The sequence below is a fragment of the Oryctolagus cuniculus genome, chromosome 11, assembly GCF_051225735.1.
Source record: "Oryctolagus cuniculus isolate XC-2025 breed Fujian yellow rabbit chromosome 11, ASM5122573v1, whole genome shotgun sequence".
Classification (NCBI taxonomy): domain Eukaryota; kingdom Metazoa; phylum Chordata; class Mammalia; order Lagomorpha; family Leporidae; genus Oryctolagus; species Oryctolagus cuniculus.
In genome coordinates this window covers 113,446,775-113,464,744 of record NC_142877.1, presented here as the reverse complement: position 1 = coordinate 113,464,744, position 17,970 = coordinate 113,446,775, and the positions used below count along the sequence as shown (strand labels likewise).

General features: G+C 47.5%; 1 protein-coding gene and 1 non-coding gene across 39 annotated transcripts in view; one reads left to right on the top strand and one right to left on the bottom strand.

The window, feature by feature from the left end:
- Positions 1 to 17,970, top strand: part of RBFOX2 (RNA binding fox-1 homolog 2) — a 320,553-nt gene that overhangs the window by 128,732 nt on the left and 173,851 nt on the right. The gene's annotated exons all lie outside the window — the stretch shown is intronic.
- Positions 15,853 to 15,956, bottom strand: LOC149123625 (U6 spliceosomal RNA). Its single transcript, XR_016217187.1, has one exon. It is a non-coding gene; the product is annotated as a U6 spliceosomal RNA (small nuclear RNA).

Below are 17,970 nucleotides of genomic sequence, written 5' to 3'. Positions count from 1 at the left end.
GCTGCAACAGCCAGAGGGCTAGGCCAGGCCGAAGCCTTCAGCCTGAGATGTTACCTGGATCTCCCAGGTAGCTTTCAGGGGTAAAAGCACTTGGACCATCTTTGCTGCGTTCCCAGGTGTATTAGCAGGGAGCTGGTTTGGAAGCAGTGCAGCTAAGACTCAAACCAGCACTGTTATGTGAGATACCAGTTTTGCAAGTGATGGCTTAATCCACTGTGCCACAATGCCAGCCCACACCCTTACTTTTATACTGTCATTTCTCTTCATTCCTCTTCTGTGGTATGGTGGTCATTAGCTATTGGTGTGTGTGTGTGTGTGTGTGTGTGTGTGTACACATGTGTACATACATGTGGGTATGTTGCATGTGGCAGTGTGGTTATGTGCACATGTGTGTGATTTAACTATCCCTGCTGGGAGAAAAAACAAACTAGATGTGTAGAGGACACTCAAGCTGTGATAGAAAGGGGAGACTTTAAAACCAAAAGAGAACTCCATGAGCCCAGCTGTCGCTCGGAAACCTGTGTAAGAGGGGTCTGTGGTAGGACTGGGTGAGGGCGGGAGTTGTGAAACGCGGGATGGCTGTAAGGACGAAACCTCCCTAATGGTCGTAACCTCCTTGGGGCGTTCTTTAAAACAGCATTTTGGAGATGTAATCCACATACTGTACAATTCACCCCTTTTAAAGAGAACAGATCCATGACTGTTAGTATGTTTACGGAGTTGTTCCACCACCACCAGCCTCCGTTCCAGGGCATTTTTGTCACTCCAGAAGAAGCCCATCTCCTTTAGTCATCTTTCCCACGTCCTCTACCCTGTGTTCCCCAAGCTGGTCTGTTTTTGTCTCTACATACAGATTTTCCTCTTCTGAATATCTGTATAAATGGATTCACTTCACATAATGTGTTCAGGTTTTGCCCATGCTATACCATGTATCAGCACTTCATTTTTTATTGCTAAATAATATTCCATTGTATGGATATACTACATCTTATTTATGCTTTTCAGTGTTGGGAGAGTTTGTTTCCTCCTCCTCCACTTCCTCCTCCTCTTTATTGTTGGAAAGAGAAAGGTAAAGGGGATGGGGCAATAAATAAGAATTGTTTCTCTTAATTTAAAATGGGGCCTGGGTTACTACTGCGATACACCGACCTGCGAGGCCCTCTTGAGGAGCTGGGGCTGGCATAGGTAGGGAGGCGGCAGGCAGCCGCGCAGCGTGAATCCTCTGACCTGAGCACGCGCAGCCTCAGGGAGCTCATTGTGTAAACCTTGTTGTTGGCCAATGCCTTGCCCCCTGCAACGCCTCCCTTGGAACCAGAGAGGCCTCTGCTGATCTAATCTGGGTACATTTCCCTTGGTTACTGCAGCCGGATCCCGGAGAGTCCTCTCGGAGAGCTGCCAGTTTGTTGAGTGCTGGCAGTTGCAAGATTATTTCTGACCATATGATTTCTCTGGCGGTGATTACAGCCCTCGTTCAGGTCCTGATCCATCGGCTAGAAACAGCAGCCGTCACTCTGTGTTTGGAATGAATGCTAGCTGCAAGGCCGCAGCATGTCCTTCTTAGCTGTAGCATTTGGAGGGCTCTGTTCACAAGCAGACGACACACCCGCCCTTCTGGGGGCCTTTGCTTGCTTCCTTGGTTTAGGATCCAAGGAACAGAGAGTCCTAAGCTTCATAAAATGGATTGGTCTGGGCAGAATGGTGAATCCCAGAGCTTTTAGTTTGTATTCCAGAATTTCCAGAATCGCTGGGCTGGCTCTCTGCTGTGCCTACACTTTCAGTGTGGTTGAGGGTGAATTACAGCCATTTGTCTCTCCCCCTCTTAGGATATATTTATTTATTTGAAAGGCAGAATGAGGGGGGTGGGGGGTGGGGTGGGGATGAATCTGTCTGCTGGATCACTCCCCAAATGGCCACAATGGTGGAGTAGTGGGACTAGAACTACTACTCTGATACCATGTGGGGTGCTGGCATTGCAAGCATTGGCTTAACTTGCTGTTCCACAGTGCCGGCCTCCATGGCCACCGCCTGCTGTAGCACGGAAACAGGGACCTGGAGCTGGGGACATCCGCTTGGCTCCTGGCTAAATCATTGTGTCAGAGCTGGATGCAGTCAGAAAACTTGTTCTGCAGGTGAGGAAACTGAGTCTCAGGGAGGTCAGGTGACTTGCCCAAGGCAGTAGTGTCATGCAGCTCCTGCTAGTGGCCCTGCTGGCTCTGTGATGTGGAGCCTGCCTTCTCAGTTCAGGGCTTTCCTCCAGGCCGATACTGTCTCCTGGTAGACATGAAGTGCCACGGGCAAGGAGTGGCCTTGTCTGCCCCACTCCATCTGCAGTGTAGTCCTTATGGGGTCTGTATGTGACAGACAGGGCTTGTGAAGATTAAAGTTTGTGAGAGAGGAAGAGTGAGCAAGAGCACTGGTTTGTGAGTGCTGGCCCACTCAGGGAACCCTGCCCTCTGGTCCCCCCCCGGTGCACTGTGTCCAGTGTGTATGTTTTTTTGTTACAGGATTGTGATTGCCTCATGTCAGTTTGCTGACAGTGTATGTGCTGAGGCTGGTGTTGTGGCATAGCCAGGTAAAGCTGCTGCCTGTGACCCTGACATCCCACATGGGCCCCAGTGCACATCCCAGCTGCTCCACTTCATATCCAGCTTCCATCTAATGGCCTGGAAAAAGCAGCAGCAAATGACCCAAGTGTTTGGGCCCTGCCACCCATGTGGGAGACCAGGATGGACCTCCTGGTTTCCACCTGGCCCAGTGCTGGCCATTGCAGCATTACTGAGGAGTAAACCAGAGGATGGAAGATCTCCCTCCCTCCCTTTCTCCCTCTGTCTCACTCTGTAACTGACTTGCAGTATAAGTAAAAAAAAAATTTTAAAGTCCATGTGCTGCTGCACTGACCTAACAAGCAGTGATCTTTTAGCAACTGCTTGAAAATGTTTGGTCATGGTGGTCAGCTCCATGCCTCGAGTAATTTTTGCCTACTCTGATGTGAAGAGAAAAGACCTAAGTCACCTCCCGCTGTACCCAGTCCCACTCTCCCTCCCCGTGTTTAGCCTAGAGAACGCAGACGGGGCAGCACTGCCGAGGAAGGTCTGCCGTAGCCCCTTTGCAGCAGGTCGCTTCCCTGCGCCCCTTCCCTGCTCCCGCCCTCCCACGCGCTGCCTTTGGGTCCCCACCCCGTGTTTCTTCATGGGAGGAGGTTGTGCCTTGCACAGTGTTCTCCCATCACCCAGCACAGCACTCAACACAGGCATGGGATAATCCTGGCTGTTCTCAGGCTGCTTACTGCTCACTCCTTGATGGCTGGCTGTGGTGCAGGCATGGAACACGGCTGGCTGTCGGCTGGCAGCCTTACTGTTATCTACAGGTTGTTTTGTAGTGCTCAGTTGAAAGAATAACAGCTCGTATTTATTGCATACTTAATGTGCATCAAGGATTGTGCTAAGGACATGCACACACACACCCACACCCACACACCCTGTACTCCTCGTTATTCTTCACAACCGCTCTCCCTGCAAGGTGGATGGGGGAAGCCATGTTTTACAGATGAAGGCGTGTGCTTAGAGGTTTAAGTCACACAGTCAGAACGTGGTGGAATAGGTACTTAACCCCATGCCTGCCTGGCACCTTAGCCCGAGCTTTGCATACCTTTGTGGAACCTCCTTGCATGGTGAATTTGCTGTAGTTTCCCATGAAAGAGCTGAGTCATGTCTGCTCCTGGGATTTAGAAACGAGATGCGTATAGCAGAGGGCGTTGGGGTGTCGTTTGGACTGCATTTGGATGGGGAGTGTAGAGTGGGGAGCGCCTGTGCCGCCGCTGTCCTCCCTGCTGCCTCCCTTCTGGCCCAGCCTGGGGGACCTTGGCTCAGGTCCGGCTCAGGTCCTTCTCAGGTCCCACAGCTGCTGAGAGGGGTGTGTCCAGCAGCTCCAAGGTGGGTCTGGCGAGGGGGAGGCCAGGGTGAGCTCAGGTGGTTCTGCACGGACTTGGGCCGGTGGTCAGCAGGAGGTGTGCTCTTCAGTTTCCCAGGGTTCCTCACCCTGACTCTGGAGCTCAGTTGTGGCTGAGAACAAAGAGAAGGCAGTTTCTAGCAGCTCATGTGGAGCCCCTGCTCTGTGCTGGGGGCAGGGAGGCCGCCTGCCCTCCAGTGGAAGGGACATGTTTGGTGTGTGGCTTTGAAAGGGGAGGGAGCCATTTCTGAGAAGAGAGTTGTTGGCGGTAACCAGATTAGAATAGACTGGCCCTTCCGGCACTCTCCCCTGGGGCAGGAGAAACTCGCCAGCACTGAAGGGCATTGCCTCAGCTAATTCAGTTAGGGGCCCCAGGCTGGATTAGTGACTCGGCAGCCCTCCCACTGCACTTGGCAAGATCTTGCGTGTTCCTACCCCAGGTCCAGCATCCGGGCACTAACATAATTACCTGAGAGGTTACGTCTTGCTGGGAGATAGCCCCTTTCAAAAAAAGAGGGGAAGGAGGAATGGAGGAGGGCATGTGACTATGTGGGTCTCCCTGTTGGAGAAAGGTGGGGCAAGGTGGCCAACTGGCCCCTCTGTGTGCAGCAGTTCCGGGGCAGCACCTGGCGCTGGCGCTTTGGGTGCTGGTTTTGCTAGAGAAATGCTAGAATGCCCTTTTGCATCTGCGCATCTGGGTCGCGGGGCTGAGAGTCTCTGGTCATTGAAGAGCAAGGGCTCTCCTTTGATGAAAGTCCAAGTTAGGTGGTCAAGTGTGCAGAAACATTTCACAGATTTAGTGGAAAACCTGAGCAGATTCTCCTGCTGTTTACCGTGGGGATCCGGTGACATTCCTTCTCCCTTTTCCTCTTCCCACCCCTTTGGGAACCAACCAATCACACAGAGGAGTGGATTTCAGTGCCTCTCCGGCCTCCTCCCACAAGAAGTCTGAGGATGGATGGCTGACCGCAGCTCTCTGGAGCCCTAGCTGGGGCTGAGCGTTTAACTCTTAGGTGTCTGAATCACAGGGAACGGCTGACAGGGCAGTTAGCTTGTTTTCTTGCTGGGAGTGTTTGTGATGAGGCAGGGTGAAATGCACTGAGCTTGATGGAACTGGTTCTTAGCCATAATTCTACCAATAATCAACAATGTAACCTTGGAAAAGTTACAGGATTCCCTTCCTGCAAATGAGAGGGAGCTGATGGGGAGCGAGTGTGCATTCATGGTGTGGATAGATCTGGGTCTACATCAGTGTTTTACACAGCTCTAGCCTGCGGTCCTGGGAGAAAGATTTGACGGGTACTGAGTGCCTGTTCAGGGGCAGTTTGCTTTTCATTTGTTAGATTACTGAGTCCTCATAACTCTGCAGGGCACATGCTGCTCACCTCATTTTATAGATGAGAAGAGCGAGGGCGGGAGAGGCTGTCCACCTTGCCCAAGGTCACTTAGCTGGGAAGGCCCATCTGGCTCTAATGCCCAGACTTTCTTCCATTCCACTGGGCTGGCGAGAAAAGCCCTGGAAGTCCTGCCAGCATTTTCACTCTGAAATCCTGAACACTTTAACTCCTCAACAGCTCTCAGTCCCGTGCTGTAGAGAGACCATGCATCATTGTCTCTTCCACAGCCCTGTGACTAGAGCTGGGGAACCGCTGAGCCGGCTTCCGTCACCTGGAAGCAGCCCCAGGAGGTGGGGGAGCCATCAGTTTCCTCCCTCCTCCATGGAGGAGTCCTCACCTTTCGGAGCCAGGGCCCCCCCACCTCCATTTCTTGCTGCAAGTGCAGGTGTTTTGTGTTCTCTTTGCCTTGTGTTTATGATAGTCAGGTAAGTATCTCTAGTTTAAAGCAGGAGTGGAATCTCAAAGAGATTTAAAAAAAAATCTCCATTACCCATAGCTTTCCTGTGATAGAGATAGAGCAATAAATATTGGGTTTATCCTTGCCTGGAATCCCTATCATTGAGATGCGTATTTTTTTCTCATTTAAAGAGCTTTGTTTTTTTACTTATAAATTATCCTGTCAAGGAGCCGATATGATGCAGTGGGTTAATCCCATATTGGAGCAAGGGTTCAAGTCCTGGCTGCTTCACTTAGGATCTAGCTCCCTGCTAACAAGCCTAGCAAGACAGCAGAAGATGGCTCAAGTACTTGGGCTCTTGCCACCCATGTGGAAGACCTGGATGGAGCTCCTGGCTCCTGGCTCCGGCCTGGCCCAGCTCTGGGTGTTGCAGCCATTTGGAGAGTGAACGAGTGGGTAGAAGATCTCTGTCTCTGTGTCTCTCCCTCTGTTTTACTTTGCCTTTCTTTTTTAATATTTACTTTATTTATTTGAAAGGCAAGTTAGAGAGAGAGGTCTTCCATCCACTGGTTCACTCCCCAAATGGCTGCCAACAGCTGGGGCTGGGCCAGGCCGAAGCCAGAATCCAGGAGCTTCTTCCAGGTCTCCCACGTGGGTGCAGGGGCCCAAGGACTTAAGCCATTTTCCACTGCTTTCCCAGGTACATTAGCAGGGAGCTGGATCATGAGTGGAGCAGCCAGGACTCAAACTGGTGCCCATATGGGATACTGGTGGTGTTGCAGGTGGTAGTTTAACATGTTAAGCCACAACACTGGCCCCTACTTTGCCTTTCAAATAAGTAAAATAAATCTTTTAAAAAATGCATTCTAGGCATCTGATTTAATAAGGATACCTTGTCCAGTTGAACACTTTGTGTTTCTCTTCCTTCAGATTTTATTTTTTAATCAATTTTTATTAGAAGGAGCGCACAGGTGCATGAGCACATCTGTTGATTCATTCCCCAAATGCTTGTCATGGCTGTCATCGGGGCTTGAGCAGGGAACTTAGTTCAGATCTTTCCCATGGAAGGCGGGGACCCGGTCACTCGAGCCATCGTAGCTGTCTCCTCAGGGACCACCACATCACATTAGCAGGAAGCTAGGGTCAGAGCCAGATGTTGAACCCAAGCACTGCAGTATGGGTGTGGTCCTCTTAACCACTAAACCGAGTGCTTGTCCGAGGTTTTACTTTTAAATACACAGAGAAAATTAGGTGTGTTCTTACTCATGCTGTATTGCTACCAATTAAAAAAATATATATGGTAGAAGTTCTCAGTGTCCGATTTGCCAAGAAATCATTTTCTTTTGTTGTGGGCTGAGAAAATTAGATAGGCAGATCTATTAAGAATTGTAGTTTACTAAGCCAGGCACTGGCCTGGGGTTTTATGTATACTATTGCTAATTTTCCTAGTGACTATGATTTATAGGTCACAAAAGAGGTTAAGAGAGGTCAACATACTTGCTCAGATTCACAGCTAAAATCGTTTGGCAGTTTGATTCCAGACTGTTTTACTTCTGAACTTTAGTTCTTTCTTCAGGGCCTACCAGCCTCTGGAAAATGATTTTGAGAGTTCATTAAAAGTATTTATTTGAGAGATAGGTAGAGAGCTTACTCCCATCCTCTAGTTCCCAAAAGCTTGCAACAGCTGGAGCTAAGTCAGTCTGAAGCTCGGAATAGGGAAGTCCATCCAGGACCCAGCTGCCTGAGCCGTCACCACTGCTTCCCAGGGTCTGCATTAGCAGGAAGCTGGAGTCAGGAGCCAGAGCTGGGAACCAGACCCAGGCACTCTGACCAATGTCTTAACCAGTAGGCCAAACACTTATCCTTGGAGAGTTCATTTGGTTATGCATTCCCGCACCTCAGCTCTGGTCATCCCAGAAAATCTCTGTCTTCTTTTCAAATGGGAAATAACAAACAAACCAAAAACAGGAAATAACAATTTTTATAGACTTCACAATAATTGAAGAAGAAAATTTAAAGGTGTTTTCTCACTTGTATAATCAAGTAACATTTATTGATGTTCACTTTGGGTTATTTTTACTGAGTTTAAGGTTCATCTGTTTGTGTTGTAAGTAAAAACGCTGTCTGATGGGTGAGTCATCATCAGGTGCTGTGGAGGATGAGAGGGGGAGCTGGGCCTTACAGGGGAAGGAAGCGTTCCCTGGAGTAAGGCAGAGTCGTCACCTCCCTGAGCACCTGCCGCCAGTGGAAGGGGGCCGCTATTGTCCTTCTCCCTTGCTGTCTCAGGAACTGCCTGTCGTGCTGGGCTTTCCTAGCTGTGTGCCATGAGTCCTGCAAGCAGTACACTCACATAATGTCTCTGCCATCCAGTTCAGCTCAACAAACATCTCAGCCATGTTTATTTACCGTGTGCCGGTGACTATGCCAGCTGCTTGAGTGGACACTGGGGAGACTGAGCAGCACCGGATCCTTATCCTTGCCCTCTGGGCATTCTTAGTTGAGTAGAATTTGCAGTTCATTTAGGTTGTAAAACCTTCAAACAAGGAATTAACAACAAAAGGCAGTAGGTAAAAAACAAAACCAATTGAGCCAGAGGCAAATGTTTCTGGGGTTTAGAGGTGAAAGGAGTTAGGATGTGGTGGAGCAGTAAAATTAAGGTTCATTTAAATTTCATCCAGGGTATGGAGTGGGGCACAGCTGGGTAGTGGTAAGGTGACATGTGGCTTGTGCCACTGATGGTGGTAGGAAACAGTGGAATGGTGTGCTGGTTTGGCCTTGTAGAATTGTTGATGGCATCATAGCCAGAGGCTAGGGGAGGAAGATTCAGCCAATTAGCATCTTAAGTGGGGAATTTAAAGATGCCAGCAGCTAAGGTAAAATACAGTAATAATGATGGAATCCCTGAGACTACATGTTTAAGGAAATTTAAAATCTCTAGCATTGTTATTTTGGGCTCTTTGATTAGATTTCTCTTGATTACAGACTATCCTGTCCTGTACATTAAAATACCTTGATGTTTATTCTTGTTGGTTGTTGTGTGTGTGTGTGTGTGTGTGTGTGTGTTTTTTTTTTTTTTTTTTTTTTTTTTACAGGCAGAGTGGACAGTGAGAGAGAGAGACAGAGAGAAAGGTCTTCCTTAGCCGTTGGTTCACCCTCCTATGGCCGCTGCAGCTGGCGCACCGCACTGATCCGAAGCCAGGAGCCAGGTGCTTCTCCTGGTCTCCCATGCGGGTGCAGGACCCAAGCACTTGGGCCATCCTCCACTGCACTCCCTGGCCACAGCAAAGAGCTGGCCTGGAAGAGGGGCAACCGGGACAGAATCCGGCACCCCGACCGGGACTAGAACCCGGTGTGCCGGCGCCGCTAGGCAGAGGATTAGCCTATTGAGCCGCGGCGCTGGCCTTGTTGGGTTTTTAAAAGAGGGAAACTTTCACATAAGCCAGACACAGGTTCAGGACACAGATGTGCTCCGCCCAGGTCCCCTGTGCCAGGTGCGTGGTTTCCTGGGTGGCAAGATTCCTTCGCAGAACACCCACTGAACGGAGATCCTCCCATTGTAAATTCTGGAAGTTTACCTAAAACTCTCCTGTGGGAGAAGGCCTAGGGCGGGAGGACTCTTGGGCCCTTCCCCCACCAGGAGTAGCTTGATTTAAAGGCCTGCGGAGATAAAGGGAAAGTGGGAGACTTCAGCATGAAAGGAACATTAGAGAGCAGAGAAGTGTGGGAGGGCATATCAGACTGAGAGTGGAAACTATGTTACAGCCCGAGCAAGGAGCAACTGATAGCCTATAAATAGGATTTTATCTCCTCACAGGACATTTTTGGCTGGTTGTAACTTCCCATGTAGGGGACTGTTGTGTTTACTAAAAATAAACCGTGTTTCAGAAATAATTAAAGTAGATCCCACTGAACTCATTTATGTTACTAAAAGTATAGTCAGAACCTGAAAATAAATTTAGCATAGGAAAGCTTTGATGCTGAATTCTTTGGTTAGGGTTAGGTCTGGGATAGGATGGCTTGATCCAGTCTAGTGCGGATTAGGTTATCTTCTCAGAAAATAGTGTGATTTCAGTTTTTCCTGGTAGGCCAGAAGTCGCTTGGCTTCCTTTCCATGCACGCAAGACCCCTGTGTCGGCCTTCCATCCTGGGAGTGTCCTCTGGAGGATCGGAGTGACTCTCGTCTCCGGGAGCCTCGCACAGGAACCGGCCTGCAGCCCTTCCATCGGTTCCCCTTCTGGGAAGCGAAACCCTCCAGCTGTCTGAGTCTGTCACTCACACCCCTATCCTTGTGCAGCAGATTCTTGGCCTCTGTCTACTTGTCAGCCCATCTCTCACACCCCTGGAGAGCTACTTTTCCTCCTGGGAGTATATGTGGAATTTGTAAAAAGCACAGGTTAATTTTAGTTTCCTGTAAAAAGGGTTTGAAAATCTGAGATTGGGCAAATAGTAAAATTGTTTAGCATCTTTCTTAGTTATTTGACCATGAATTGAACCACACAACACTGCTATGACTAACACTGCTATGACTCTTGTACAGTGTGTGAATGGATTGCAGCAGTTACCAGAAGTGGTCTCAAAGATGAGTTGATGGTCCCTACAAAGTGAATTCATTTGCTTCTTTAAAAATTTAAAATACATTTTGGATGCATTAAATCATTTTTAAGTGCAAAAATTAAAGTGATTAAGTCATTTTCTTTCAAGAGCAAAAAACCATGTCATTGTTGAAATTAAACATTTATAAAACGATTACCACCAATCAAAATAGATGACTTGTACTGCCTGTGCCTTAGTGCACAGGTTAAAGATCATCTTCCTGCAGCAGAGGAATTCACATGTTACCTGTATTTTTCAGGCAGCACTCTATTTTTTAGTGATTTGTTGTTGCATACTAAGTAGAATATATATATCTGTGTGTGTTTAGTATTTTTTCTATTGAATGAATAAATTATTTTTAAACATTTAAAGCAATTTTCTAAAGGTTTATTTATTTACTTGAGAGGCAGAGCTACAGACAGAGATGGCCCAAATACTGGGACCACCTTCTGCCGCTTTCCCAGGTCATTAGCAGGGAGCTGGATTGGAAATGGAGCAGCCGGGACTCAAACCAGCATCCACATGGAATGCCAGCTCTGCAAGCAGAAGCTTAACCTACTACACTACACGCCGGCCCCTAAACATTTTTTTTTTTTTAAAGATTTTATTTATTTTATTTGAGAGGTAGAGTTACAGATTGTGAGAGGGAGAGACAGAAGGTCTTCCTTCCGTTGGTTCACCCCCCAGATGGCTGCGATGGCTGGAGCTGTGCCGATCCGAAGCCAGGAGCCAGGGGCTTCCTCCTGGTCCCCAACGTGGGTTCAGGGGCCCAAGGACTTGGGCCATCTTCTGCTTTCCCAGGCCATAGCAGAGAGCTGGACTGGGAAGTGGAGCAGCTGGGACTAGAATCAGCGCCCGTATGGGATGTCAGCGCCGCAGGTGGAGGATTAACCCACTGTGCCAGGGCGCCGGCCCCTCCTATACATTTTTAATAGGGCTGGCTGTAAGGCCACCACAAAACACACGAAACACTGGAGTAAGGGAAACGGTTTATTGGGAGCAAACCCAGCAGGCTGGAGGGAAGGGGTGAAGAAGGAAAAAGAGGGAGAAGAATAGCGTAAGAGAGAGATCAAGAGAATGAGAGAGAAAAATCAGGAGACAGAGAAAGAGCCACGTGTTCAGGAACAGGTCCTCTCAAACCTTTGGGGGTGTGGGCAGGGAAGTAGGAGCAGCAAATTCACTTAGGAAGGGGGTGGAGCCGACACCTGTGATTGGGCCATGGGGTCACTTGGCTTCCAGCCCTGGTAGGGGGGGGGCTAGAGCCTAGGATGGTGTCAGGGGTGTAGATCACGCCATAGATAAGACTGCGCCGTTTTACTAACACCGGCATTGTGGCATGGTGAGTAAAGCTGCTTCCTATGATGCTGGCATCCAGTATGAGCGCCAGTTCATGTCCCAGCTGCTCCTCTTCTGATCCAGCTGTTATGGCCTGGGAAAGCAGTGGAGGATGTCCCAATACTTGGGCCCTTGCACCTGCGTGGGAGACCTGGATAAAGCTCCTGGCTCCGGCCATTGCATCCATCTGGGGAGTGAACCAGCTGATAGAAGACCTCTCTCTGTCTCTCCCTCTCTATGTCTGTAATTCTTTCTCTCAAAAATAAATAAATAAATAAAATCTTAAACAAAAAAAAAAAAAGCTCCCCACAAAGAGACAAAGAGGCTTAAACAGAGAAGTCTTATTTTATTTGTCTTTCACAGAAAAAAATAAAAAGAAAGAAATCGCAAAGTAGGCAGCCCAGGGTGGGTGTGATTCTCCAGGGCTAGGATCCTTCGTGCTGTCTGCTTGTCGAGAGATTGACCTGGGTGGTTGTCACCTCTGCAGCCGCCATTTACCCATTTCCATGCAGCGGTTTGAGGGGTGGAAGATTTCTGAGAAGTCATGCATAACATTTCTGCTGCTGTCTCCTTGGCCAGAAATCTTACGGCCACATCCAGCTGCAGGGGAGACTGGGAGCTGTAGTCCTTTTATTTGGGAGGTGAGGGGGTGTTTATAGTACTATGCCGAGATGAAAAGTAGGGGTTTGTTACTAAGGAAAAAGGGAAGAAAGTACATTAAGAATCTTAATGAAGGATGGGATGGGAGAGGGAGTAGGGTTGGGAGGGCGGGGATGGGGAGAAGAACCGCTATATTTCAAAAGCTGTATCTATGAAATTTATATTTATTAAATAAAAGCCTTCTTTAAAAAAGGAAAGTACATTAAGAAATCACTAGCATTCTCAGCCCCGGGGAATGTCGGAGTGACTTGCCTGCTATGTGCAGGAGATCCCTCTGTAGCATTGCTGGGAGGGCTCAACCACGTCACCCAGTAAGGTGGGTTTTTTCCCCCCTTGAAACTTAGACATTTGCATGCAGAGTTTCTTAAGTGAAATAATATGAAATAATGAAGTGTTGTGGCAAGCATTTGGCCTACTAGTTAAGGCGATAGTTAGCATGCCTATGACTTTTATAGAAGTGCCAGGCTCTGTCTCCTGACTCTTAGCTTCCTGCTAAGGCAGCCCCTGAGAGGTAGTGATGATGACCCAGGTAATTGGAGTCCTGCCACTCATATGGTAGACCCGGGTTGAATTTCCAACTCCTCGCCTTGGCCCCTGGCCCAGGCCCAGCCAAAGCTATTGCAGGTACTTGGTGAGTGAACCAGCAGATTGAAGCTGTCTGTCTCTGTCTCTGTGCCTGTCAAATAAAAAAAAAGAAAAATTGGAGGAGCCCATGACTCTTTAAAAAAAGTTTGACAAGGGTGGTGTATGAAAATTTAGCTACAGGATGTTCAACATACTGTGGCTCATAATAAAGAAAGTTAAATATACATGGATGATATATTTAGTTTTCTAGTCATGGTAAAAGAAAAAGTATTATTTTTTTCTTTAGATTTTTGAAGTCTGGGTTATCTGTTATATTATATATTTCCTGGGGATAGAACACTGGCTTTTAAAATTTAAGGGGATTGTTATTTGTTTTTTTTTTAATAAAGACAGAGTCAGAATTCAAAAAGATACAGAAATCCAAAGATACAGTGAAAAGTTGCTCCTTCCCTTCCTCAGTGGCTTTGTGCTGGAGGCATCAAGTGTCTCTGCCTTCTTCTGTCTAATTCCTCCTTTGTTTCTTCTCTTTCTTGGACCACTGGTACTGTGCTGTGTGCCATGTCCCATTGTAGGGATGGACACAAGCGAGTGTTAGCCTGCTCCCATAGCTGTCCCTGCTCTGTGAGAAACAGTCCTTCACATTAGTTGAACTGAACTCTTGAATTGGTGCAGAATATTTTAGAAATGAGTTCTTTTTAGTGACTGAATATTCCATCTAGCTGAGGTCCTTCTTTAAGGACCAAGATGTTTAAGATTTAGTTATTTTGGGAAGAAGTCCTTCTAAAATATGTTATATCTATATAGTTTATTTCTAGTTAACAGTAAAATAGTGGGCACTTTGCTTAATATTTTAAAACATTTTTATTTTATATATTTGAAAGGCAGAGTTACACACACAGGTCTTCCCAAAACCTGATTCACTCTCCGGATGGCTCCAATGGCCAGGGGTGGGCCAGGCCAAAGCCAGGAACTTCATCCAGTCTCCCAGTTGGGTGGCAGGGACCCAGGCAATTTGAGCCATTTTCTGCTGCCCTCTCAGGCACATTAGCAGGAAGCTGAATTGGAAGTGGAACAGCTGGGACTCGAACTTGCACCCCTCTGGGATTCTGGCATCACAGGCAGCAGCTTAATCCACTTCAGTGCCAAACCCTGCTTAATGGTTTTAACACTGTCGTCAATAGCCATTATTGTTCAGTAGAGTAAAAGACAGATATTTCAATTTCTGTTGGTTTTGTTTTACTAAATGGCTTCATTTTCTTGTCTTGTTTTCCTTATATTTTACCTGCTTATTAGATTTTTTTCTGTTCTCATTCCTGGCGTGGCTGCCTCTAACAGGTGTTCCTCTTTCCTCGGCACTTACTCGCTACTGCTTCTGAGTTTCCTTTGCTAATTTGCTTTTAAAATTTTTTGGTGGGCAATTAGCCAGCTAGGGAACAAATATTGCCAAAATAAAAACAGCTGGGTTCAGAGAGAAGGCCTGGCAGAGCCGTCCTGTGATAGAAGTATGAATGTGTCTTGAGATCCTGGACACCAAGAGGGCTTTGTGCTTCTTGGCCACTGCCATGTTCCAGAGCGGTCTCATCAGTGGACTTGTTATGTGATGGAAGTGTTTTCTGCCCTGTCCTCTGTGACAGCTGCTGTGTACACGTGGCTCTTGAGCATTTGACATTTGGCTAATATAACTAAGGAACTGAAATTTTAATGTTGGTTGTTGTTTAGCATTTATTTATTTGAAAGGCACAGAGAGTGAGCCAGTGTTAGCCCCCCCCCCATCTGCAGGCTTACTTCCCAAATGCCTGCCATGGCCAGAAGTGGCCAGGCCAAAGCCAGGAACTGCATGTGGGTGGCAGGAGACTTGAGCCCTCACTGCCGCCTCCTAGGACCTGCGTTGGTGGGAAGCTGGCGCTGAAGGCAGGAATCAAATTTCCAGGCATTCCTATATGTGGGATGCAGGCTTTCCAAGCAGTGACTTAACTACACCACCAAAGGCCCATCCTCTGAAATTTTAATTTTAATTAAATTAAATTCAGATAGTCAAACATGATTAGTGGCTGTGTGGTAGATGACGTGGTTCTAGACTTCAGTTAATTAACTTATGTTCAGCAAGCTTGATTGAAGTGGCGCTTGAATTGAGATGCTCTTATTTTATTGTGCCAAGAAGAGTAACTTCATAGTATTGGAAAGGAGGCAGTTTGTAAAGTTGGTCAAATTAGCTTAAAGTGAATGACCAAATTCGATCTGCCTTCTCATGTTACTATTGGTTCAAACTGTAACATTGAAAAGCCATTGAAGCCAGCATGTATTTATGGCTTGTAGCTCTGGCAAGGCTTTGAGTCCTTTTGGTAACTAGGGTGAAATTAGCACTCTAACTTTATTTATAGGACTTGGTTAGACAGCTGCTGGAGTGCCAGAAACTCCTACAAATAACTCTGACCTTCCCTAACCAAAGTCAAAGGATAAAATGTTCCATAGTAGAAGATCTCTGTTGTAACTCATATACACAAAATATTGCTTTCTAATGGAGGAATCTATGACAAACAGGAAAACAAATACATAAATAGAGATTTGGATCGCTGTTAGGAAGAAAATAAACAGGGCAGAGTAACAGACTATGGGATTATGAGGACTTTCTTTATAACTTCAAGTGGTTAGAGTAGTCTGAAGAGTGTCATTTGAGAGAGTGACATTTAGGATGAGAGCCTTATGAAGGATGATGATGGAGTGGGGGGATTTCAAGGAGGGGAATGAAGGGGTTAAAGGCCTGTGAGGGAGGGGACAGACTTGCTCTAGGCTAACCTTTATTTTAGGTAGATTGAAGAATTGGAAGGTTAAGAGATGGAGATGGGCCTAGACAGCCTTTGAGAAGTCTCTGAAGTGGGGACCAGGCAGTTGGCAGTAGCTGGAGGGTTGTAAGGGGCTGGAAGAGAACTTGTCCTGTCTCAGGATGGATGCTTCGTGGATTTGCATAGCCTCCTTGGTCAGGGGCCATGCTAATCTCTGAATTGTTGGAATTTTACTGTGCATGCTGCCAAAACAAACAAGAGAGAATGTCTTAAAACCATGCTTCATTTAGTCCATTTACCTGTTACTGGCCATTTAGGTTTTAATTTTGGAGGTGGGGCTCCTACAGATGCAGCGGTGAACTTCCCTCTGCACTTGGGCTTCCCTGAGCCAGGCTGTTTGGAGGTGAAAATGCTGAGCGCGATGATGCCATTTCAGCATTCAGTAGACATCGCCAGATTGACTTCCGCGGCAGTGGGAAGAGTTCACATGGACAGGAGTCAAACCACACATTTGAAGAGGGCACCAGGATGAGTGGTCGAGGGAGGAGAATGAGGGAGGTTTGAGGCGAAGGCAGTAGTCATTACAGGGCAACTTTGATGGGATGGCTGGCGTTCTCCAGCGCCCGTTTGAGGTGTGTGAGCATGAAGTCCATCCCCTTGGCTCTGTGATGTTTCTCCAGCAACGTTCAGCTGACAGAGCACAGCTGTGAGGAAGGCAGGTGAATGTATTTAATTGGGATTGGAGTTTTGCCAGTTGACAGTGATGGAGAGCACAAATGATTTGCAAGGGCAGCATTATAATTTTGGACCATGGGATCCAAGTTGGAAAAAGGAGAGAATGGAAGACACAACTGGAGTGGGTTAGCTAATGACAAAAATGTTTGGGATAGAGGATTTAACTAAGTCAAAATTGTAGTGGAAGAGTTACTGGAGCGAGGTGGAAAGTAGAGGAGGTTGGCTGAGAATAGAAATGAAACTTTAATGATGAGGAGAAACAGGGCTCTCAAGATAATGTAGTGTCCTATTTTAGGGATGGTAGTTCTGGGTCCCCTAAAAATTGAGGGGCGAGCTCTAAAAGCACCTTTGTGCCTTTTCCCAAGAGATCAGATTTGAGATGTACCCTTTTCTCTACATTTAGGTCTAAGCTTATTTTAGACGACATGGAAGGTAGCCATAGCTCGCAGCAAGTTGCCAGGACTACCTTTAGGAACTCATGTACAGGGTATAGATTGAATCCCATACCTAATCTCTGTCGCTTGTTGTTTTAAGTCTTAAAAATGGGCAAAGGTAGAGTACAGGTTTACAGCCAGCGTAAAATTTCCAGTGATTTGTGCCGGTCTTGATTTGATCTGATGGATGAGTAAATACTCGTGTTCAACTTTTGGCTCCTTTTCCTACCAGCCACGAGACCATGAGCATATCATTTAACCACGACAGGCTTCAGTGCCCTTTGATGTGTGGAGGAGGTAGAAGGCCTGCCTTATAGGGGTCTGGTGAAGCTGCTGTGGAGACCACACCTGCAAACTTGAGGTGCATCATGGGTCCTCAGGGCTGGTGCTGCTGCTGGCGGTGTTGCACTGGCATGAGCAAGCCGAGTGGGATGCCCACTGATTTGACTCCCAGTGTGGTTTAGATCCCCTCCCTGGAGTGTGGCCACCGTGTCTTTCCTCCTGTCTGCCATGAGGCCAGTGCCCTGCTGCCCACATTGGCTCATGGGATGTATTTTGAGTAACAGAATTCTGCTGAGAGGAAGTGAGGTAAAAAGAGCCCATTCAGGGCCGGTGCTGTGGTGCAGCAGGTTAAAACCCTGGCCTGAAGCCCTGGCATCCCATATGGGCGCCGGTTCGAGTCCCGGCTGCTCCTCTTCCTATCCAGCTCTCTGCTATGGCCTGGGAAGGCAGCAGAAGATGACCTGAGTCCTTGGGCCCCTGCATGCGTGTGGGAGACCCAGAAGAAGCTCCTGGCTCCTGGCTTTGGATTGGCTCAGCTCAGGCTGTTGCGGCCATCTGGGGAGTGAACCAGTGGATGGAAGACCTCTCTCTCTGTCTCTACCTCTCTCTGTTAACTCTGTCTTTCAAATAAATAAAATAAATCTTTAAAAAAAGAGAGCCCATTCTTTCAGGATTTTTTGTTTGTTTGCTTGTTTGTTTTTTGGTTTCTAAAGTCAAATTCAGCTGGGCTCTGAGTCCCATTTCCCTAGTGCGGTGTACTGTGGTGAGTCTGGGTGGGCTCCGCCAGTCCTGAGGGGAATGGAGTGCAAGTTATGTACAGA